We start from the raw sequence: 25,737 nt of genomic DNA on the forward strand, positions 1-25,737 counted from the left end.
GAAAATAATTTTGCAGGGACTTCTCTGGCAGTCCAGTGGTTAAGACTTTTGACTTTCTACTATAGGGGCGCAAGAGTTCGATCCCTTGTTGGGGAACTAAAATCTTGCATGCCTCATAGTGTGGCCAAGGAAATTCATAGGAATTTTGAGTCAGTGAATTTTAGAAGGGGAAGAGACCTTATTTAGCTGTAATATATGGAATGCAGACCCTGTGAAGTTTTATTCTTTGTCAAGAATCACACATGGCTGAACTAGAACTTCCAATGCCTATTCCAAGATTCTTGCCACTATGAGTTTTTTTTTAATTAAGATATATAGTAAATTACAAATATTCAGTGTTCAATTTGATGAATGCTTACATCTCTATACACTTGTGTTCTCACCATACATATAAAGATATTTTAAAAATTATTGGCATTTAGGAGACTCCTGTATGCTCCTTCCTAGTCAATATCCTCCTCAACCCCAAAGTAACCACTGTTTCAGTCTCTTTCACCAGAGGTGATGAGGTTGCATATGAAGTTCAAAAACAGTCTTGCTTGTTTTTGAGCTTGATATAAATGCTATCATGTCTATTTACTATCTTGTTCCTGGATTTTTTCATGTAATATTTGGATTCACCTATACTATTTTACATAGCAATAGTTCATTCTTTTTCCATTACTATGTGATATTTCAGTATGTAAATACAACACTATTTACATATGCTTTATCTCAGTTTTCATATTTACCCTTTTACCATTACCCACGGATACTTTAAAAACCTCCATTTTATAGATGAAAGGCCTATTCCTCTCAGAGAGGTTGAGGAGCTTGTCCTCAGTTCCGCAGTTGAAACATAGTAGAAAGAGGATATGGATTCATGTCTCTCCATCTTTAGAAACTGTGCTCTTAACCTCTGTGTTATATTTACATTACAGGGCTTATGAATATTAAATAAAATAAGGACTGTGAAAGTGGCTAAACAGTCAGACAAAGGTCCAAATCCTAGCTCTACCCTTTATTAGTTGTATGACCTTGAGTGAGTTACTTGATTTTGCTTATTCTTAGTTACCTCATCTTCCCCATTAGTTTTCTTATCCTGGAAATGGAGATGGAAACAATATCCATTAAGGTTGTCCTGAAGACTGAATTAGGTGACTATAAAGTCTTAGCCCAGTGCCTGGCATTAGTAGGTGATCAAAAATGTTACCTATTGGGAATTCCCTGGCAGTCCAGTGGTTAGGACTCTGCACTTTCGCTGCTAAGAGCTTGGGTTCAATCCCTGGTCAGGGCACTAAGATCTCACAAACTGCACAGTGTGGCAAAAAGTGTTACCTGTTATCTTTATTATTATTATTATAATCAAGGTGATAATAACCGTACCCATTGTGGATGGTGGTTATAGTATGTACTTCATAGAACTGTTGTAAGGATTAAATTAAAATTACTGTAAAGCCTTTAGTACAGGCTCTGGCATAAATGTTATAGTATATATTTAAAAATTATTATTAAATGCTTATGCTCTGTCAAAAAAACAAAAAAATGCACGTGAAACACCTAGCATGGTACCTAGTCCAGTACCAAGTGCTTCATAAGCTTTTGTTACCACACATTCTCTATAAGTTTTTTAGTGTAGAGATAGTCTTAACTCATGAATGAAGCAAAATGGGCACCTGATTGAACAACTCTTCTCGGGATACTGACAGGGCAAATTGGCTTTACAGTAGCAATATTTGAAACTACTTGATGGTGATCATCTGTTATTATTGTCATGTTTTTCCCCTTTTGTTTAGTTTTCCTATTTGTGAACTTCAGATAAATGGGATCATAGTCTGTTTTCTTCTGTCCATTTTTGTTTTCTTTTAACATTATCTTGAGGTTTATCTTTCTGAGGTATATAACTATTTTTAATTTGTTTTTATGGCCATAGTACTATTCTGATATAATCAATTAATAATAATAGATCCAATTATTTATACTATTGATGACCATTTGAGTTGTTTTGGTTTAGAGCTAAGTACATTTTTTTAAGGTTCTTCCTCTTCAAGAGTTTCTCTAAAATGCACAGCTAAGCATAGGATCGCTGGACCATAGGGGATATTTGTATTCAGCTTCACTAGGTAATACCAAATTGTTTCCCAAAGAGGTCACAGTAGTTTACACCGCTACTGTCAATATAAAAATCCCCAGGAATCTATATCCTCATCAACATGGCTTTAAAAAAAAAAAACCAAACCTTCTTATTTAATGTACTATAGAATACAGCCTGCCTTTTTAATTTTTCTAATTGAGTAAAGTAAATGGTACTTCATTGAAATTTCAGTTTGTAATTCTCTGTTAATGAATTTGAGCACCTTATATTTTCATTGGTTATTGGTAGTTCTCTTTTATTCCCACTTAAAAGGTTGCTTTTAAGAAGGAAAATCTAGAGCCATTCTTAGAAAGGATACAGATGAAGAAGTACATAGGGTGAGGTCTGGAAGGGTCCCAAAACAGGAGCTTCTGGCTCCATGATATAAGGATACTCTGCCCTCCGCATATGGATGTATTCACCAACCTGGAAGTTCCTAAAAATATAGCGACTTTAGTGTTTGCTTAAAATAGCAAATGTGTATTTTGTCACAGTTTTGGTGGGTTGATAATATGGGCTTGTCTTAGCTGAGTCTCATAGCTCAGAATCTGTTACAGGCTGCAGTCAAGGGTAACTGGTAAGGGACGGTTTCCAAGCTCATGTGGTTTTGGGCAGGATTCAGTTCCTCATGGGTGTTGGATGGAGGACCTCGCTTCCTTGCCATGAAGCTTTCTCTCTATGGTTACTAACACAGCAGCTGACTTCATCAGAGCAAGCAAATGAAAAGAGTCAAGGAGAGTGAGCAAGACAGAATTCACATCTTCTTAACCTAATCTTGCAAATAACATCCTATCATCTTTGCCATATTCATTAGAAGCAAGTCTCTAGGCCCAGCCACAATCAAGAGGAGGGGATTACACAAAGGAATATCTGGAGTTGGGAATCATTTTAGAAGAAGTTAACCAGTCTGCCCTCTGGTTGCCAATGACTCATATGCAAAATATACTTTCCCCCTCACCAAGTCTCAAAATTCTCATCCTGTTACAAACTCAGAGTCCTTCATCTTCCCATCTAAATCAGGTCGAGTTTTGGACGAGGCTTCTGGGTGTAGTTCCTTACTAAATACAGATCCTTGAATACAGTAGCTTTCAATCTGAAGATACATCTAAAGATACAAGTTATGTCCCCACCCCACCCCCAATGCCAGTATAAAATAGTGGAACAGGCATAAGATAGTAGACCTTCTTATTTAAAGTGAAGGTAAATGGGGGAAGAGGAAAAGGTATCACTGTTCAGTCGCTCAGTCGTGTCCGACTCTTTGTGAACCCGTGGACTGCAGTACGCCAGGCCTCCCTGTCTATCACCAATTCCTGGAGTTTACTCAAACTCATGTCCATTGAATCAGTGATGCCATCCAGCCATCTCATCCTCTGTCGTCCACTTCTCTTCCTGCCTTCAATCTTTCCCAGCATCAGGGTCTTTTCAGATGAGTCTGTTCTTTGTATCAGGTGGCCAAAGTATTCGAGTAAGGTATCACTGCTGGTGGTGATTTAGTTGCTCAGTCATGTCTGACTCTGCGACCCCATGGACTGTGGCCCGCCAGGCTCCTCTGTCCAGGGATTCTCCAGGCAAGAATACTGGAGTGGGTTGCCAAGGTATCACTGGTTCATATCAATTCTGAAATCCATCTGGGAAAATGTTAGACATGCTTTGATTAGGTCTCCGAATATAAATAATTGTAGGAATTATTTTCCAGGTCTCTCAGCTCTGCCCTTTGGGCTCTTGACTGATCATTTCTTTTTCATGAAAGATAGCACATATTTTGTAGCTGTGTAGTTTTATCAGACTACTTCCTGCCAGAAGAATTCTGGAAATCCAATGTGTATTTTCATTTTGTACTGTTTCTGTCTCTTTCAGTCCAAGTTGGCAATGTTGCTGCTGATAAACTTCTCAAAAACTGTGTGGGTCCTCTGTAAATCTTACTGGGGTTCATTCCATTGGATAATAGTTTTCCCCAGAAATCTCTGAGATAAATTCTTCTTTGCTTTGGACTCCTGCTGAGATGCCTAAGGGATGATGTGCTTAAGCTTCCTAGAGGGCCTTATTGTTAAATTTGAGAAGACCTGTGACGCACACCTTTAATTTGTTTAAATGACTCTGTGTGAATAATTGGGAGCCATTTAGAAGTAGCCTACCATAGAGGTTATTTGATTGAAGTAGTTATATGATTTTTTTCCCTTCTTGAAGCTACTATGTAAGTTACATTAGTACATTTTGTAATGTTGATTTAACCTTGAATTTCTGGTAAAGCTTCAACTTAGAGGAACACTAATTATCTAATTAGTGCTGGATTTGATATGCTAATTTTAGTTTAGAATTCTTACATCTATTTCATGAGTGATACTGACCTATAGTTTTTATTATTCTTACGCTCTTTGTCTGGTTTTGATAGGGATAGAGTAGGTACACAGGTAGTTTTAGAAATCCCACTAGGGGATTATAGATAGAGAGGGAACTTTAGGGAAATTTGGGATATCCCTGTCCAAAATAAGGGATTTTCCTGTAGCTCCAACAGTAAAGAATCTGCCTGCAATGCAGGAGACCAAGGTTCGATCCCTGGGTTGGGAAGATTCCCTGGAGAAGGGAATGGCTACCCACTCCAGTATTCTTGCCTGGAGAATCCCATGGATAGAGGAGCCTGATGGGCTATAGTCCATGGGGTTGCAAAGAGTCAGACATGACTGAGCAGCTAACAGTTTAACTATAAAGCTTTTATCAATGAAAGCATGAGATATGCCTCAGACCATTAAGTTAAAAAAATGAGGCCTGCATCCTGCTAGTCAAGTCTAGCAAGATAATGATCCTTAGAACCAAGGACAGGAATATAAGGGAAAGATGACATTCCAAAGTAGAAGACCCTCATTATAATGAAACCTGAGATGATTTAACGTATTTTAGTATATGTTACCACCCTTCTGGTGATTTGAATAAGCACCACGGCAGTCCTGGTTTGACCTTACAGGGTCAGTCTCCTGCCTGATGTGAAGGAGGAGCTAGTGATATAAGCCTAATGTCTACTCATAGAATGAGGAAGAAGGTAGTCCTCTCCCCATCCCCACTTTCTTTGACTGTGAACATGTAACTCACTTAATTTCTCGGGCCAGAGCCCCTTTGTCTACCCACTTGTATCCCTCACAAGCATCCTTTATTAATAAATCTACTCCTTGTCTAACACTTTGCCTCTCACTGAATTTCTTTTGCACTGAGACATATAGAACTTGAACCTCAGTAAGGCCTGACACCAGGTGAGTGAGTCTAGTTAAAAAAACCCAATCTGGGGTTTGGCTGGGTTCAAGTCTCAGCCTGTGGGTTGAGTTTCAATCTGAGGTTGAGGTTTCAGTTTCCTTATATCATACTGCTAGCCTTAAAAATTACTTAGTGTTCCCTCCTCTTCTGTGCATCTTTTGATTGTCTTTTCTGTTATTATTGGATCACATTTTCTTGGTTCTGTGTATCTGAGTAATTTTTGGAGTTGGGTTTTGAGCCTCTGAGTCCTGCTAAAATCCTCTGGAGAACGAAGATTTGTTTTGTTTCATTTTGTTTTGTTGAGTAATCAATCTGGTTAGTTTCTAAACCACAAGTTTGTGTCTCCTTCTTTGAATAGTGTTTCCAGTATCATATTACTTTTCAGACTTTGCTATACTGCTTTGGGTTTTGTTATTGACCAATCATTTGTGAGGAGAAGGCAATGGCAACCCACTTCAGTACTCTTGCCTGGAAAATCCTGTGGACAGGGGAGCCTGGTAGGCTGCAGTCCATGCGGTCGCTAAGAGTTGGACACGAATGAGCAACTTCACTTTCACTTTTCACATTCATACATTGGAGAAGGAAATGGCAACCCACTCCAGTGTTCTGGCCTGGAGAATCCTAGGGACGGGGGAGCCTGGTGGGCTGCTGTCTATGGGGTCGCACAGAGTTGGACACGACTAAAGTGACTTAGCATCAATCATTTGTGAGTTTAGAGCATCGGTGGCAGTTTATTTCCTAGTTTAATTCTCAAAGCCTTTGCTGTGCTTCCTTTAGTCTCTCCCAGGTGTGAATTGGAAGTTGTGCCAATTTATGTGCAAAATTATGGGATATGTTCCCTGGCTCTCTCCTTTGATTTCCTACCACCCCCACCCCCACGCACATACTAGCTGGTTCCCAGGGGCTGCATTTCCTGTTATTCTGGCCTGAAGTATGGCTTTCTCTCAGTTTTAGCTGCTTGCACCATCGCTGTGCGTTTCTGCATGTTGGGTGTCACCATGAGGGGAAAGAGATGAGAGAAAACTGTTAAGAATAATACAGATGTTTCCTGTATTCTTCAGACCCCAGTGCTCCCTTTTCCCATTATTTTTTGCCTAAAAGATGGGGTTTTGTTCAGTTTTTGCTGCTTATATTTGTGCATCAGGTGTACCAATGATTTTTCTCTTATTCTAAGAATTTTAATGTTTCTAAGTTTTATTTGAAAAAGTCTTTAATTTTCGGCAGATTATTTTTGTTCGATTCAGTCTGTGTTGGCAGTAATTTTCTGTTAGTACTTTGAAGGTATTATTCCACTGTCCACTAGTTGCAGTTGTTGCTCTTGAGAAATCTGCTGTCAGTCTAATGGTCAGTTTTTTTTTCCAGTTCTTTTTTTAAATGACATTTCCATGACCATTTTAAGATCTCATCTTCTTTTGTGTTCTGTGGTTTTACTAATATATTTTGTGAATAGGCATCAATTTCTTTAAAAGATAGAAAGTGAAAGTGAAAGTTGCTCAGTCATGTCTGACTCTGTGGGACCATGGAATTCTCTAGGCCAGAATACTGGAGTGGGTAGCCTTTCCCTTCTCCAGGGGATCTTCTCAACCCAGGGATCGAACCCAGGTCTCCCACATTGCAGGCGAATTCTTCACCAACTGAGCTATGAGGGAAGCCCTTAAAAGATAAATGTTATTTAAATAATTTTTTCTTGAATATGTTTTGTGTCTTTCAGAAGGAGTTTGTCCATTTTTTCTCAATTCTTGAATCTATAGGCATAAATTTTTTATAGCATTCCTTTATTGTCATTTTTATATCTGTTGAATCTGTCATGATCTGTGAAAACTGTCATTCCTGAAATTGGTAATTTCTACTTGGAGTCTGTTGAACTTTTTGAATCTGGATTTTCTAGTTTCTGTACAGTGTGGGAAAACTTGTACATTATTTCTTCAGATATATATTTTTTTCTCTTCTCTTTTGATGGCCCCGACTATAAATATGTGAGATTGAAATTGTTCCAGAGCTCACTGCTGCTGCTGCTGCTAAATTGCTTCAGTTGTGTCCGACTCTGTGCGACCCCATAGATGGTAGCCCACCAGGCTCCCCCATCCCTAGGATTCTCCAGGCAAGAACGTTGGAGTGGGTTGCCATTGCCTTCTCCAGTGCATGAAAGTGAAAAGTGAAAGTGAAGTCTCTCAGTCGTGTCCGACTCTTAGCAACCCCATGGACTGAAGCCTACCAGTCTCCTCCATCCATGTGATTTTCCAGGCAAAAGAGTACTGGAGTGGGGTGCCATTGCCTTCTCTGCCAGAGCTCACTGATGCCTTTTAAAAATTAAAAAATTCTTAATTGAAGTATAGTTGATTGACAATGTTGTATTAATTTCTACTGTATAGCAAAGTGATTCAATTATGCATATATACTTCCTTTTTTATATTCTTTTCTGTTATGGTTTATCACAAGGTATTGAATAAAGTTTCCGGTGCTATCCAGTGTGTGCATGTGTGCTCAGTTGCTAAGTTGTGTCTGACTCTTCGTGACCCCATGGACTGCCAGGGTCCTCTGTCCATGGGATTTCCCAGGCAAGAATACTGGAATGGGTTCCCATTTCCTCCTCCAGGGGATCTTCCCAACCCAGGGATCAAACCTGTGTCTTCTGCATTAGTGGATGGATTTTTTTATCAGTGGATCAGTAGGACCTTGTTATTTATCCAGTCAGCAGTTTGCATCTGCTAACCTCAGACTCCCACTCCATCCTTCCCCCACTTCCTCTCCCCCTTGGCAACTGCAAGTCCGTTCTCTATCTTTCTTCTTCATATACAGGTTCATTTGTGTCATATTTTAGATTCCACAGGCTCTAGGGTGTGTGGGCTTCAGTAGTTGTGGTATGTGGGCTCAGCAATTGCACCTCCTGGGCACTAGAACACAGGCTCAATAGTTGTGCTCCATGGCATGTGGGATCTTCCTGGATTGAACTTGTGTTTACATATTTGCAGGTGGATTCTTTACCACTGAGCCACCAGGGAAGCCCCCCAGGAGTAGAACTGCTGGATCATGGGGCAACTGGTTTTAGTTGAGGAACCTTTATAACTGTTTCCCATACTGACTGCACCAGCTTACATTCCCACCAACAGTGTAGAAGGTTTCCCTTTTCTGCACACCCTCTCTAGCATTTGTTATTTGTAAACTTTATTGATGGCCATTCTGACCAGTATGAAGTGTTATCTCATTGTAGTTTTGATTTGCGTTTCTCTAATAATTAGTGATATTGAGCATCTTTTCCTGTGCCTGTTGGCCATCTGTATGTCTTCTTTGGAGAAATGTCTATTTAGGTCTTCTATTTTTCAATTGGGTTATTTGTTCTTTTGTTGTTGTTGTTGAGTTGTATGAGCTGTTTGTATATTTTGGAAACGTAAACCCTTGTTGGTTGCATCATTTGCAATTATTTTCTTCCATTCTGTAAGTTGTATTTTCATTTTGTTTATGGCTTCCTTTGCTGTGCAAAAGCTTGTAAGTTTGATTAGGTCCCATTTATTTTTCTTTTTATTTCTGTTACTTTGGGAGACTCACTTAAAAAAACATGGATATGATTTATGTCTGAGATTGTTTTACCTATGTTCTCTTCTAGGAGTTTTATGATGACCTGCCTTACATTTAAATCTTTAAGCCATTTTGAATTTGTTTTGTGTTTTCCAACTTCATCAGTTTACATGCAGCTGTCCAACTTTCCTAACACTACTTGCTGAAGAGACTTTTTCCCATTGTGTATTCTTACCTCCTTTGTCAGAGATTAATTATCCATAGGTGTGTGGTTTATTTCTGGGCTATCTAGTCTGTTCCATTGATCCATATGTCTGTTTTTGTGTTAATACCATGCTGTTTTGATTACTGTAGCTTTGTAGTATTGTCTGAAGTCTGGGACGGTTATGTCTCCTGCTTTGTCCTTTTTCCTCAGATTGCTTTGGCATTTATGGGTCTTTTATGGTTCCATTTAAATTTTAGAATTGTTTGTCCTAGTTCTGTGAAGAATGTCACCAGTAATTTGATAGGGATTGCATTAACCCTGTAGATTGCTTTGGGTAGTATAGCCGTTTTAACAATATTAATTCTTCCAATTCAAGATGATTTTTAAAAAATTTTTAAAAATAGACTCTTTTAAAGAGCAATATCAGGTTCATAGTAAAATTGAGCACAAAATACAGGGATTTCCTATGTATTTTCAGCCCCAACACAGGCACAGCCTTTTGGGATCCAAATCCCAAACCAGACTGGTCCATTTGTTAGAGTTGATGAACCAACATTGATACAACATTATCATACAGAGTCCATATTTTACATGTTGTTCATTTTACAAGTTTTGACAAATGTGTACTGTCACATACCCACTGTTACAGAATCATACAGAGTAGTTTCACTGTCCTAAAAATTCCCTGTGCTTTTCATGGTTTGATAGCTCATTTGTTTTTAGTACTGAGTGGAACATTTTATTGCTCTTTCCAAATAACTAGCCTCTGATTTTGATGATTTTTTCCTGCTGATTTTCTGTTTTCAACTTTGTTGAATTCTGCTGTAATTATTATTGTTTTTTATTTTCTTCTGCTGCCTATTTTTTAAAAAAAATTATTTATTTTTTATTGAAGGATAATTGCTTTACAGAATTTTGCTGTTTTCTGTCAAACCTCAACATGAATCAACCATAGGTATACATATATCCCCTCCCTTTTGAACCTTCCTCCCTTCTCCCTCCCCATCCCACCCCTCCAGGGTGACACAGAGCCCCTGTTTTCAATTTCCTGAACCATACAGCAAATTCCTATTGGCTATCTATTTTACATACCATAGTGTAAGTTTCCTTGTTACTCTTTCCATACGTCTCACCCTCTCCTACCTTCTCCCCATGTCCATAAATCTATTCTCTATGTCTGTTTCTCCAGTGTGGCCATGTAAATGAATTCTTCAGTACCATTTTCCTAGATTCTGTATATATGCGTTAGAATATGGTATTTATCTTTCTCTTTAGTCACTTCACTCTGTATAATAGGTTCTAGGTTCATCCACCTCATTAGAACTGACTCAAATGTATTCATTTTTATGGCTGAGTAATATTCCATTGTGTATATGTACAACTTCTTTATCCATTTATCTGTCGATGGACATCTAGGTTGCTTCCATATTGTAGCTATTGTAATTAGTGCTGCAATGAACAGAGGCATACATGTGTCTCTTTCAGTTTCGGTTTACTCAGGGTATATGCCTAGAAGTGGGATTGCAAGGTCATATGATGGTTTTATTCCTTGTTTGTAAGGAATCTCCATACCGTCTTCCATAGTGGCTGAAATTACATTCCCAGAAATAGTGCAAGAGTGTTCCCTTTTCTCCACACCCTCTCCAGCATTTATTGTTTGTAGACTTTTTGATGATGGCTATCCTGACCAGCATGAGGTGATATCTCATTGTAGTTTTGATTTGCATTTCTCTAATAATGAGCGATGTTGAGCATCTTTTCATGTGTTTGTTATCCATCTGTATGTCTTCTTTGAAGAAATGTCTGTTTAGGTCTTTTTCCCACTTTTTGACTGGGTTGTTTGCTTTTCTGATACTGAGTTGTATGAGCTGCTAGTGTATTTTGGAAATTAATCCTTTGTCAGTTGTTTCATTTTCTATTATTTTCTCCCATTCTAAGGGTTGTCTTTTCACCTTGCTTATAGTTTCCTTTGATGTGCAAAAGCTTTTAAGTTTAATTAGGTCCCACTTGTTTACTTTTGTTTTTATGTCCGTTTCTCTAGTAGGTGGTTCGCAGAGGATCTTGCTTTGACTTATGTCATCAAGTGTTCTTCCTATGTTTTCCTCTAAGAGTTTTATAGTTTCTGGTCTTACATTTAGGTCTTTAATCCATTTTGAGTTTATCTTTGTGTGTGGTGTTAAGAAGTATTCTAATTTCATTCTTTCACATGTCCAGTTTTCCCAGCACCATTTATTGAAGAGGATGTCTTTGCCCCATTGTATATTCTTGCCTCCTTTGTCAAAAATAAGGTACCCATAGGTGCATGGGTTTATTTCCGGGCTTTCTATCTTGTTCCATTGGTCTGTATTTCTGTTTTTGTGCCAGTGCCATACTGTCTTGATGACTGTAGCTTTGTAGTATAATCTGAAGTCAGGAAGGTTGATTCCTTCAGCTCCATTCTTCTTTCTCAAGACTGCTTTGGCTATTTGGGGTCTTTTGTGTTTCCTTATGAATTGTGAAATTTTTTGTTCTGTGAAATATGCCATTGGTAATTTGATAGGGATCGAATTAAATCTGTAGATTGCATTTGGTAGTATAGTCATTTTCACAATATTGATTCTTCCTACCCAGGAACATGAAATATCTCTCTATCTATTTATGTCGTCTTTGATTTCTTTCATTAGTGTCTTATAATTTTCTGTGTACAGTTCTTTTGTCTCCTTAGGTAAGTTTATTCTTAGATATTTAATTATTTTTGTTGCAGTGGTGAATGGGATTGATTCCTTAATTTCTTTTTCTGATCTTAGGGGGAATGCTTTCAGTTTTTCCTTTGAGAATAGTGTTTGTTGTAGGGTTATCGTATATGGCCTTTACTGTGTTGAGGTAGGTTCCTTCTGTGCCCATTTTATGAAGAGTTTTAATCATAAATGGGTGCTGAATTTTGTCAAAGGCTTTTTCCGCATCTATTGAGATGATTATATGATTTTATCTTTCAATTTGTTAATGTGGTGTATCACATTGATTGATTTCCGTGTATTGAAGAATCCTTGCATCCCTGGAATAAACCCAACTTGATCATGGTGTATGAGCTTTTTGATGTGTTGCTGAATTCTGTTTGCTAAAATTTTGTTGAGGAAATTTGCATCTATGTTCATCAGTGATATTGGCCTGTAGTTTTCTTTTTTTGTGTTGTCTTTGTCTGGTTTTGGTATCAGGGTGATGGTTGCCTCATAGAATGAGTTTGGAAGTGTTCCTTCCTCTGCAATTTTTGAAAGAGTTTTAGAAGGTTAGGCATTAGCTTTTCTCTAAATGTTTGATAGAATTCTCCTGTGAAGCCATCTGGTCCTGGGCTTTTGTTATTTGGGAGATTTTTTTTTTTTTTTATCACAGCGTCAATTACAGTGCTTCTAATTGGGTTGTTCATAATTTCTATTTCTTCCTGGTTCAGTCTTGAAAAATTGAACTTTTGTAAGAATCTGTCCATTTCTCCCAGGTTATCCAGGTTATTTTATTGACATATCACTTCAGTTCAGTCGCTCAGTTATGTCCAACTCTTTGTGATCCCATGAACCGCAGCACGCCAGGCCTCCCTGTCCATCACCAACTCCCGGAGTCCACCCAAACCCATGTCCATCAAGTCGGTGATGCCATCCAACCATCTCATCCTCTGTCATCCCCTTCCCCTCCTGCCTTCAATCTTTCCCAGCATCAGGGTCTTTTCCAATGAGTCAGCTCTTCGCATCAGGTGGCCAAAGTATTAAAGTTTCAGCTTCAACATCAGTCCTTCCAATGAACACCCAGGACTGATCTCCTTTAGGATGGACTGGTTGGATCTACTTGCAGTCCAAGGGACTCTCAAGAGTCTTCTCCAACACCACAGTTCAAAAGCATCAATTCTTTGGTGCTCAGCTTTCTCTATAGTCCAACTCTTACATCCATACATGACCACTGCCAAACCGTAGCCTTGACTAGACGGACCTTTGTTGACAAAGTAATGTCTCTGCTTTTTAATATGCTGTCTAGGTTGGTCATAACAGTCCTTCCAAGGAGCGTGCGTTTTAAATTTCGTAGCTGAAATCACCATCTGCAGTGATTTTGGAGCCCAGAAAAATAAAGCGAGCCGCATTTCCACTGTTTCCCCATCTATTTCCCATGAAGTGATGGGACCGGATGCCATGATCTTAGTTTTCTGAATGTTGAGCTTTAAGCAAACTTTTTCACTCTCCTCTTTCACTTTCATCAAGAGGCTCTTTAGTTCTTCTTCACTTTCTGCCATAAGGGTGGCGTCATCTGCATATCTGAGGTTATTGATATTTCTCCCAGCAATCTTGATTCCAGCTTCTGCTTCCTCCAACCTGGCGTTTCTCATTATGTTCTCTGCATATAAGTTAAATAAGCAGGGTGACAATATACATCCTTGACGTACTCCTTTTCCTGTTTGGAACCAGTCTGTTGTTCCATGTCCAGTTCTAACTGTTGCTTCCTGACCTGCATGCAGGTTTCTCAGGAGGCAGGTGAGGTGGTCTGGTATTCCCATCTCTTTCAGAATTTTCCACAGTTTATTGTGATCCACCCAGTCAAAGGCTTTGGCATAGTCAATAAAGCAGAAGTAGATGTTTTTCTGGAACTCTCTTGCTTTTTCGATGATCCAGAGGATGTTGGCAATTTGATCTCTGGTTCCTCTGCCTTTTCTAAAACCAGCTTGAACATCTGGAAGTTCACGGTTTATGTATTGCTGAAGCCTGGCTTGGAGAATTTTGAGCATTACTTTACTAGCATGTGAGATGAGTGCAGTTCTGCGGTAATTTGAGCATTCTTTGGCATTGCCTTTTTTTGGGATTGGAATGAAAACTGACTTTTTCCAGTCACTGCTGAGTTTTCCAAATTTGCTGACATATTGAGTGCAGCACTTTCACAGCATCATCTTTCAGGATTTGAAATAGCTCAACTGGAATTCCATGACCTCCATTAGCTTTGTTGGTAGTGATGCTTCCCTAAGGCCCACTTGACTTCACATTCTAGGATGTCTGGCTCTAGGTGAATGTGAGTGATCACACCATTGTGATTATCTGGGTCATGAAGATCTTTTTTGTACAGTTCTACGGTGCATTCTTGTCACCTCTTCTTAATATCTTCTGCTTCTATTAGGTCCATACCATTTCTGTCCTTTATTGTGCCCATCTTTGCATGAAATGTTCCCTTGGTATCTCTAATTTTCTTGAAGAGATATCTAGTCTTTCCCATTCTATTGTTTTCCTCTATTTCTTGGCATTGATTGCTGAGGAAGGCTTCCTTATCTCTCCTTGCTATTCTTTGGAACTCTGCATTCAAATGGGTATATCTTTCCTTTTCTCCTTTGCTTTTTGCTTCCCTTCTTTTCACAGCTATTTGTACGGCCTCCTCAGACAGCCATTTTGCTTTTTTGCATTTCTTTTTCTTGGGAAAATGGTCTTGATTCCTGTCTCCTGGTTGTTCATAATAGTCTCTTATAATCCTTTGTGTTTCTTCATTGTCTGTTTAACCTCTCCTTTTTCATTTCTAATTTTGTTGATTTGATTCTTCTCTTTTTTCTTGATGAGTCTGGCTAAGAGTTTGTCAATTTTGTTTATCTTCTCAAAGAACCAGCTTTTAGTTTTATTAATCTTTACTATTGTTCCTTTCATTTCTTTTTCACTTATTTCTGCTTGGATCTTTATGATTTCTTTCCTTCTACTAATTTTTTTGTTGTTGTTCTTCTTTTTCCAGTTGTTTTAGGTGTAATGTTAAGCTGTCTAGTCTATGTTTTTCTTGTTTCTTGAGGTAAGATTGCATTGCTATAAACTTCCTTCTTAGGATGGCTTTTGTTGCATCCCATAGGTTTTGAGTTGTCACGTTTTCATTGTCATTTGTTTCTAGAAATTTTTTTATTTCTTCAGTAACCTGTTGGTTTTAGAAACGTGTTGTTTAATCTCCATGTGTTTGTGTTTCATACAGTTTTTTCCTTGTCATTGATATCTAGTCTCATAGCACTGTGGTCAGAGAAGATGCTTGATATGATTTCAGTTTTCTTAAATTTACTGAGGTTTGATTTGTGACCTGTGGTGTGGTCTATCCTGGAGAATGTTCCATGTGCACTTGAGAAGGTGTATTCTTCTGCATTTGGATGGAATGTCCTGAAGATATTAATGAGATCCATCTCATCTAATGTATCATTTAAGACTTGTGTTTCCTTATTAATTTTCTGTTTTGATGATCTGTCCATTGGTATGAGTGGGGTGTTAAAGCCTCCTCCTATTATTGTGTTATTATCAGTTTCTCCTTTTATGTCTGTTAGTCTTTGTCTTATGTATTGAGGTGCTCCTATGTTGGGTGCATAGATATTTACAATTGTTATGTCTTCCTCTTGGATTGATCCCTTGATCATTATGTAGTGTCCTTCCTTATCTCTTATAATCTTCTTTATTTTAAGGTCTATTTTGTCTGATACGAGGATTGCTACTCCAGCTTTCTTTTGCTTCACATTTGCATGGAATATATTTTTCCATCCTCTCACTTCAGTCTATATTTGTCTTGAGGTCTGAAGTGGATTTCTTGTAGCCAGCATATATATGGGTCTTGTTTTTGTATCCATTCAGCCAGTCTGTGTCTTTTTGTTGGAGCATTTAATCTATTTACATTTAAAGTAATTATTGATATATATGTTCCTGTTTCCATTTTCTAATTGTTTGGGGTTGATTTTGTAGATCTGTTTTCTTCTGTTGTATTTCTTGACTATATAAGTCTGTTTAACATTTGTATACTGGTTTGATGGTACTGAATTCTCTTAACTTTTGCTTGTCTGAAAAACTTTTTATTTCTCCATCAATTTTGAATGAGATCCTTGCTGGGTACAGTAATCTTGATTGTAGATTTTTCCCTTTTAGTACTTTAAATATATCCTGCCATTCCCTTCTGGCCTGCAGAGTTTCTGCTAAAAGATCAACTGTTAAGCATATGGGGTTTTCCTTGGATGTTACTTGTTGCTTCTCCCTTGCTGCTTTTAATATTCTTTCTTTTGTTTAGTCTTTGTTAGTTTGATTAGTATGTGTCTTGGTGTGTGTCTCCTTGGGTTTATCCTGTATGGGACTCTTTGTGCCTCTTGGACTTGATTGACTATTTCCTTTTCTATGTTGGGGAAATTTTCAACTATAATCTCTTCAAAAAATTTCTAATACCCTTTCTTTTTCTCTTCTTCTTCTGGGACCCCTATAATTCGAATGTTGGTGTGTTTGATTTGGTCCCTGAGGTCTCTGAGACTGTCCTCAGCTCTTCTCATTCTTTTTACTTTATTCTGCTCTTCAGAAGTTATTTCCACCGTTTTATCTTCCAACTCACTGATTCGTTTTTCTGCATATTCTGCTATTGATTCCTTATAGAGTATTTTTAATTTCAGTAGTTGTGTTGTTTGTCTCTGTGTGTTTATTCTTTAATTCTTCTAGGTGTTTGTTAATTGATTCTTATATTTTCTCCATTTTGTTTTCAAGGTTTTTAATCATCTTTACTACCCTGAATTCTTTCTCAGGTAATTTTCCTGTTTGCTCTTCATTTATTCGAACTTCTGTGTTTCTAGTTTGTTCCTTCATTTGTGCAGTATTTCTCTGCCTTTTCATTTTTTTTTTAAAGTTATTGTGTTTGAGGTCTCCTGTTCTCAGGCTTCATGGAAAGTTGAATTCTTTCCTTGAATTCTTTCTTCCTTGTAGTTTCTGCCCTCCTAGGATTGGTCCAGTGGTTTGTGTGAGCTTCCTCTAGGTGAGATATGTGCAGAGTTTTTATTTGTTTGTTTGTTTTTCCTCTGATGGGCAAGGCTGAGTGAGGTGGTAATCCTGTCTGCTGATGATTGGGTTTGTATTTTTGTTTTGTTTGTTGTTTAGATGAGGTGTCCTGCACAGGGTGCTACTGGTGGTTGGGTGATACCAGGTCTTGTATTCAAGTGGTTTCCTTTGTGTGTGTCCTCACTAGTTGATCCTCCCTAGGGTTAGTTCTCTGGTAGTCTAGGGTCTTGGAGTCAGTGCTCCCACTCCAAAGGCTCAGGGCTTGATCTCTGGTCAGGAATGAAGATTCCACAAGTGGTTTGTTATGGCATTAAGTGAGATTAAAACAAATATCCAAAAACGAGAAACCAAAGATGAACCCCAGACTAATGGCAGTTACAAAATTAGGCAAATAATAATTAAAGTAATGGTGTATACACATATACATATATACCCATGAGCAAAATGAAAACAGTCCAACAAAAATACAGTAGATTGATCTGGCGAACAAAGGAAATCAAAAATTATATTTACCAGTTAAGAACAGAACTGACTTAGGCATAAACTGGAAGACAAAACTAAAGCAAGGTACCAAGTGGGGAATAAAGCAATGAAAACAAAACTAACAAGTATGTTGAGAGGAAAGGAAAGAAAGATATACAAAGTTAAATAGATGTAGATAAAGAAGATTTGTATACATTAAAGATTAACTGCAAGGGGAAAAGAACAGTAAGAAAGCCAAAGAAAGGAATAAATGTTGAAAAAATATAATAGGTTTAAAAAAATTAAAGTTATAAAAAAGAAAAAAATGAAAGAAGAAAGGAAAAAGGGGGGAATAAAAGGGAAGACTCCACAGAACTGCAAAAGCCCAATGTAGAGGCAGAGGTTTATAACAACAATAGAAAATGTGTGTGAATGTACACATATACATATACACCCATAGGCACAATCAAAATAGTCCAACAAAAAATAAAGTACAATAGAGTGACCCAGTGAACAAAGGAAACCAAAAATTATATATACCAGAACAAAACTAATTAAAGCACAAACTGGAAAACAAAACTAAAGCAAGGTGGCAGTTGGGGAATAAAGCAATGAAAATAAAACTAACAAATATGTTGAGAGGAAAGGAGAGAAAGAAAATAGATATGCAGAGTTAAATAGAGGTAGATAAAGAAGATTTATATACATTAAAGATTAACTGCAAGGGGAAAAGAACAATAGGAAAAGCAAACAAAGGAATAAATGTAGAAAAAAATAACAATAGATTAAAAAAATTAAAACTTGAAAAAAGGAAAACTCCACAGAACTGCAGAAGCCCAACATAGAGGCAGAGGTTTATGACGTCAATTAAAAATGTGACTGAGGGGGAAAGAAAGCTCAAACGCTTAATAGGGTTTCTTAGTGCCAATAAAATCAACAACTACAACAGAGGGGGGGAATATCCAAAAGAATATACAGAACAAGTCAAAAAATAAGAATAATAAATGTTTTTCTTGAGTCAGTGCTGTCAGAGTCCTTTCCCGAGCTGGGAATCACAGTCCACCGTACCTCCCTAGGATGCCCTCCAATACTGTTGGTCTCTGGACCTGCTGTGGGGGCAGCTCAGATTCTAACCTGGTCCTGCTCCTGTGTGTTCTTGACTCCAGTGTCCACAGCTCTCAGAGCTAGTGTGTTTTCTTTCGTGGGCACTCTCAATGGCCTTTTATATATTCCATAGACACAGAGTCTGCTTAGTTGATGGTGTGGATTTAATCTGCAGCTTGTACAGCTGGTGGGAAGGTTTTGGGTCTTCTTCCTTAGCCACACTGCCCCTGGGTTTCAGTTGTGGTTTTATTTCCACCTCTGCATGTGGGTCGTCCACTGGGGTTTAGCTCCTGAGGCTGCCCTGGAGGGCTTGGGTTTGCCCCTTTGGGGGCCGGGTGTGGAGGTGGTGCAGTTGCTTGGGTCACAGGGTTTCTGGCAACACCAGGTACTCAGCGGGGTTTGGCAGCTAGGGTAGTAGGAAATACAGTGCTCTAGAAGGGTATGGCAACCAGTCTTGGCCAATACGCTCCAGTATTCTTGCCTGGAGAACCCCCTCTCTGACAGAGAATTGGCAGGCCATAGTCTACAGGGTCGCAAAGAGTCAGACAGGACCGAAGCTACCCTGCGTGCATAAATGCAAGACTTTTTTGCCTGTGGCAGCTCTGCCCTAGTGAGAGTTGAGTGTGAAGGTGGTGCAGCTGTTTGGCTTGCGGGGACCCTGGTGGCGCCAAGTGTGCAGGGACATGGACTGTCTCCGCTGCAGGAGTTATGGCCGTATCAGGGTCTTGTTTTGAGCCACTATGTAGCTGGCGATCAGAAGGCCTCTTTGGCCAGTCTTTCTCCGTAGTTCCGCACGTTCAGGCACTTAGAGGGCTCCCTTGCCTGGGGTCCTTCTTTGTTGTTCGGGGCATCAGGGACGTAGAGGGACCCCTCCAACTGGGGTCCTACTCTGTAGTTCAGTGTGTCAGACATTTGATGGGCCAGCCTCTCTATTGTTCAGCTACCGATGCTGGCATGTGGGGGGAGAGGCTGTGGTGATGGCTCCACCCCCTTTGCAACTCAGCAGTATTGCCTTGCTTCCACGGCTGCCTGGCTTTCCTCCACCAGAATCTCCCACCACGATCTCTTCCCTCACATCCCCTCAGTCCATCTCTCTGCAGCAGCCCTCACCCTCGGATTGCTCCACAATCCCTAACCTCCAGCTCCCAGCTGCTGCCCCTTCCAGGAGATCAGTGTTTCTGCCCAGGGTGTATATGGCTGCAGCAGGGACTGTCTGATTCTCATTCCATTTAGGCTGCCACAGATCAGCTGTTTCACTCTCAGCCTTATGTGTTTCTCCTCTGACTCAGACAATTGCCCCTCTGTGGGAATCGGACCCCTGCTTCAGTTCCCCCACCCGCTGAGGGCAGGTCCAGTCCTACTAACATTCCTGTTTTTTCCCCTAGTTCCTTTGTCCTACCGAGTTTTTCATGGTTCTATATATTATTTTCCATTGGTCAGGTACTCCTGTCCGCTCTCAGCTGGTGTTCTGCATGCACTTCTGTGTCTGAAGGTGTATTCCTGATGTATTGGTGGAGAGAGATGTATTCCATGCCCACCTACTCCTCCACCATCTTGTTCTCTCTGCTGTGTATGTTTTAACCAGTTTATATATATATACATATATATATATATATATAAAATTAAATTTTTTTTTTTTCATTTTGGCTGCACCACTTGGGATGCAGGCTCTTCATTTCCTAACCAGGGATGGAACCTGCCTTCCCTGCAGTGCAAGGGTGAAGTCTTAACCACTGGTCCGCCAGGGAAGTCCCTAACCAGTCACCTTTTATTGGGTGTTAGTTCTCCATTACTATATGAAAGGGTGCTGGGCTAAGGTTATGGTCGGGAATGCAGAGTGTTCCTCTTCAGTGGTAGTTGCATAGCTGCTCGTGTTTGAGTTCCCTGTAGGAACTGCATTAGTTGAAAAGCTAGCACCAAGAAAGCCCAGTGATTCTCCCTTTATTCACACTGATGTACTTGTTTTAATACCGGTAGTTTCCCTGGTGGCTCAGATGGTAAAAAATCCGCCTGCAATGCAGAAGACCTGAGTTTGATCCCTGGGTTGGGAAGATCCCCTGGAGGAGAGCCTGGCAACCCACTCTAGTATTCTTGCCTGGAGAATCCCCATGGACAGAGGAGCCTGGCAGGCTATAGTCCATGGGGTCACAAAGAGTTGGATAAGACTGACCAACTAAGCACATAGCCTCTTTGAAACACTCCAGCAGTGCCTTTGTAGGTGAAATTCTACATCAGTATCCAGCTTGGCAGCTCCCCTAGTTTGACTTTCAGGAGCTTCTTCTCCTTCAGCAGTATGATTGATGCCATCTTAGAGTCCTGGCTGTCCACTTGACCAGGCTGTGTGAGGACTCCTGCTTCTTTTCTTACATATGTATTCTCCATGATGTAAAATTTTCCTTCTAAGCACTGTTTTCACTGTGTTCCACATATTTTGATAAGTTGTATTTTCATTTTCCTTTAGTTTAAAATATTAAAAATTTTTTCCTGAGATTTCTTTTTTGATCCATGTATTATTGAGAAGTGTATGGTTTAGTCTCCCAAGTATTTTGAGATTTTCCAGCTGTCTTTTTATTACTGATTTCTAATTTAAGTCCATTGTAGTCTGTGAGAATACCTTGTATAACTTCTCTTTATTTTTTATAGCCCAAATGTGATCTTGTGTGTTTCATTTGTGCTTAAGGTGTGTGTATTCTGTTATTGAGTGAAGTATTTTATAAATGTCAATTATATCCAGTTGATTGATGATTTTTTTTCTCTCAGCACTTGAAATGTTTTGCTCTACTCTGTCCTTTCTGATTTTCTTCCTATAGGGTCTGTCCATTTCAGATAGAGACATGTTAAAGTCTCTAACAATAATAGTGAATTCATCCTTACATTTTTATCCTTTCTTGCCTCGTGTTTTTTTTGTAGGCACCGACACATTAAGAACTGTTATATCTCACAGAGTTGAGCCTTCTGTCATGAATATGGCTACTCTAGCTTTCTTTTGATTATTGTTTAACATGATGTATCTTTCTCTGTTTACTTTTAATCTATATGTGTCTTTGTATTTAAATTTGGTTTCTTGTAGACAACAAACAATTGGGGCTTGTTTTTTGGTTTACTCTCACAGTCACTTTTAATTGGTGAGTTTAGACCAACTGATGGTCAAACTGATTTTTATCATAGTTGGATTAATGTCTACTATAATGATACTGTTTTCTATTTACTTCCTTTGTTCTTTATTATTCCTATTTTTGTTTTCCACTCTTTTTTTGCCACTTGTGGTTTTAATTGACCATTTTATATAATTTGATTTTGTCTCCTTTCTTAGCATATCAATTATACTTTTTTTTTTAAAGTGGTTGCCCTAGAGTCTGCAATATACATTTACAACTAATGCAAATCCATTTTCAGATAACACTATGCCACTTCATGGGTAGTGCAGGTACCTTATAATAGCAAAGTATTCCTGATTCCTCTCTCTGTTCCTTGTATAATTGCTGTCATTAATATCACTTATACATGCTGTTTAGTGGCAAAGTCATATCTGACTCTTTGCGATCCCATGGACTGTAGCCCATAAGGCTCCTCTGTTCCAAGGATTCTCCAGGCAAGACTGGAGCAGGTTGCCATTTCCTTCTCCAGGAACTAATACATAAGCATATATAATCAAATACATAGTTGCTATTATTATTTTGAGCAAATTCTTATCTGGTAGATCAGTTAAGAACAAGAAAAAATAAAGAATTTTCTTTACCTTTTCTTACCTCTGTAATGCTCTTCCCTTTATATGGATCGGGTTTCTAACCCTATCAATACCTTTCTCTCTGAAGAACTTCCTTTGACATTTCTTGCAGGGCAGGTCTACTGGCAACAAATTCCCTCAGTATTTGTTTGTGAAAGTCTTTTACCTCTTCACTTTTGAGGGATAATTTCACAAGACACAATTATAGGCTGTGACTTTTTTCTCTCAGCACTTAAAATGTTTTATGCCACTCTTTACTTACCTGCATAATTTCTGAAAGAGGTCACATATGATTCTCATCTTTGCTCTTCTCTAGGTAGGATAATTAATCCTCTGGCTTCTTTCAAGAGTTTTCCCTTGTCTTTGGTTTTCTGCTCAAGTATAGTCTGTCTTCCTCTGTCTCTCCCTTCCTTGCTTCCTCTCTCTCTTTTTTCTTCTTACCCCCTTTCTTTCCTTCCTTCCTCTTTTTTCTTCCTTTCTCCCTCTTTTTTTGTAGTAGAATTTATTATCCTTGTCAGAAAGAATATTTGAAGAAATAATTAATGAAAAGCCCAATTTTCATGAAACATATGTATCTAAACATCTAAGAAATTCAGTGCACTCTAAGTAGGATAAAACCAAAGAGATTCACACCTACACACATGGTAGTCAAACTTTGAAAGACAAAGAGAATCTTTAAAGCAGCATGAGGAAAGGGCTCATGGTATGCAAAGATCCCCAGTAAGAGGAACAGCTGCACTTTCATTAGGAATCATGGATTCCTGAAAGGCAGTGGGATGGTATATACACAGTGCTGAAAGGAAAAAAATCAATTAAGCCTTTCATTGGGTTTACCCAAAATTGATGTTACAGAAAAACCTGACTGAACTTTTGGGCCAACCCAATATGCCTGTCAAAACTATGCTTCAAAAATGAGGGAGAAATGAGACGATCCCCAGAACAAAAAGTGATAGAATTTGTTATCTGTAGAACTGTCTACAACAAGTGCTAGTGGGAGTCCTTCAGGCTGAAATGAAGGACACTAGAGTCAAATCTGTATTTAGAAAGTAATAAAGAACGTGGGTAAAGTCACTACCCAGGTTGACTTAGTACTGACCAAGCTGGTCCCTAGATAAAGGTCTTCAGAAGATCACTTACTTCAAGATGGCAAAGATAAAGCCACACCGCTCCCTTCTTTCATTCAGTACATAGTTTCTGAACAGATTAATGAGGTGAGATCTGTTCTAAATCTACTTGAGTGAATAAAGTGAATGAGTTAGTAGGGTTAATATTAGTCAACAGGAGTTACAAATTAAAACCATAGTGAGATACCCCTACATTTCCACCAGAGTAGTAATATTAAATGAGTAGGCAATACAGTGTTGGCAAGGATGTGAAGCAACTGGAACTCTCATTGTTAATGTAAAATAGTAAAGTCACTTGGCAAAACTATTTGTTACAGCTGTTTAGCAAAATATATGCCTCTCTTATGACCCATCGTATTTCTCCAGGATACGTATACAACAGAAGTTACGCACTTGAGAAAATCACACCAAAAGACTTTACAAAATATATATAGCAGCGCTGTTTATACAAAGAGCCCGAAGTTGGAAATAAATCCAAATGTCCATCAGCAGGGGAACAGATAATGTGGTATATTCACGTGATAAGATACTATTCAGCAAAGAACAGATTGCTGATGTAACATAGTTGAATCTCACAAATACTGTGTTTTTCATAAAAATCCAGACACAAATGAATTTATAATGTGTTTCCATTTATATGAAGTTCAAAAGTAGATAAAACCAATCTATGTAGTAGTTAAAACAATAGTTATCATAGGGCTACTACTGTGATGTAACACAAAGAAGCCAGTTTGGAGTCTGGAAGTGTTCTTTATCTTGTTCTGGATGGTGGTTACGCAGGCATACTCATAAAAATTTGAGTTAAACACCTTATAAAAGTTACTGTTCTTGAAGTTCTGCTTGTACTTGTGAAAGATAATTTAAGACCTTGAAGAAATATATATATCCTTCTTGCTCTTCAGTGTTATTTAAATAGGGATAAATAATACTATACAATTCAACCACTGTGTAAGAAAATTCCAACTACAGTTTCCTTTCTTCTAACTGCTAAAAGCCTGAAATTAAAATATAACATGTTAAAACAATTTACCTTTAGGAGATAAAAACATATACCTAATTTTAATGATGAATCTGCTGATTACCTTATTTGCTTTTAGATAATAATTAAATAGGGGCTTCCCAAGTGGCTCAGTGGTAAAGAATCCACCTACCAATGCAGAAGACACGGGTTCTATCTCTGGTTCAGGAATATCTCCTGGAGAAGGAAATGGCAACCCACTCCAATATTCTTGCCTGGGAAATCCCTTGGACAGAGGAGCCTGGCAGGCTACAGTCCATAGGATCATAAAGAATCATCAACAATTTAGCAACTGAGCATGCATGCATGCAATAATTAACTATTGTATTCCTGAAGTCCAGAATAGACTAAGGGCAGTTATTAGCAACCTTTAACCAACTTGGGTCTATTATTTCATGCTGGAGGAACAAAGCAGAATGAACAAGTGAGGGAACTTTCAAGAAATGAAGTGCCAGTGTTTTTACAACTACTTGTGGATCATAAAAAAGAAATGAAATGTGTTTGTTTCGAAGAATGCAAGTCTGGCCAAACATCAGGATGTTGCTACACAGAGAAAACAACCAGAGACAAAACCACAACAGAGCTGCTTTCATCCCAGAATGTCAAGGAACTGAAGAATGAGCCCTGAGATATGACCAGGAACAGTGGAGAGGAAGGGTAATCAGGGGAGGGGAGAGATTTTTTTTATTTCTTGATCTTGTGCTATTAATCTAAACCTAAAAATGCTGCTTTTATCTGAAGAATCAGAAATGGATTTATTCAATAAATATTTATCACCCTCTTATTATGTGCCTAGGACTATTGTAGGCCGTTTATGTATAGCAGCAAAAGAGACAAAAATTCCTGTCCTTATGGAACATATATTCTCTGGGTGGGGGATAGCCCAGGAATGCATACACATATTATCACATTGCAGTGAGCTTACATTAGATACCTATGTTTCTTGCTTAGCCTCAACTAAACATACATTATGGGACCTCTGGTTTAATGCTACTATCAAAGCCTCATTGCCCCTTCTAATGAGACTTTCCTCAGTACTTTAATAGTAAAATATTCTTCTGTATGAATCAAGATTGATCTGTCCTGATAAATGATAAATAAGAAATAGACCCAAATCATATGGGAACTTAGGACAGTGGCATATCTTTCATAAAGGAATAGTGGTATTGGATCCTAAAGTCAATGTAGCTAAGAGCTGAAATTAATAAAAGAGAGAAAAATAAAATTTAAAAAAAATTAAAAAAGAGAAAAATAGTAGAAAGAATAAATAAAAACCAAAGTCAGTATTTGAGATGATCGATTAAAAGGTAAACCCTTTGCAGTATTGATAAAGGTCTAAGAGAGCAAATATATATCACATAAATGATGAGAAAGGAGATATAATCACAGATATAAAAGAAAAGAATTGTGTGAGAATGCTTAGGACTGAGAATGGAAGGACTTTTGTAATAAA

The 25,737-nt window shown here is 38.5% G+C and overlaps 1 protein-coding gene and 1 pseudogene across 2 annotated transcripts in view; one reads left to right on the plus strand and one right to left on the minus strand.

Annotated features, from left to right (window-relative positions):
- Nucleotides 1–25,737, plus strand: part of TPST1 (tyrosylprotein sulfotransferase 1) — a 102,095-nt gene that overhangs the window by 32,806 nt on the left and 43,552 nt on the right. The window lies entirely within an intron of this gene.
- LOC122433169 lies at nucleotides 20,145–20,722 on the minus strand (annotated as a pseudogene).

The sequence above is a fragment of the Cervus canadensis genome, chromosome 32 (assembly GCF_019320065.1).
Source record: "Cervus canadensis isolate Bull #8, Minnesota chromosome 32, ASM1932006v1, whole genome shotgun sequence".
Taxonomy (NCBI): Eukaryota; Metazoa; Chordata; class Mammalia; order Artiodactyla; family Cervidae; genus Cervus; species Cervus canadensis.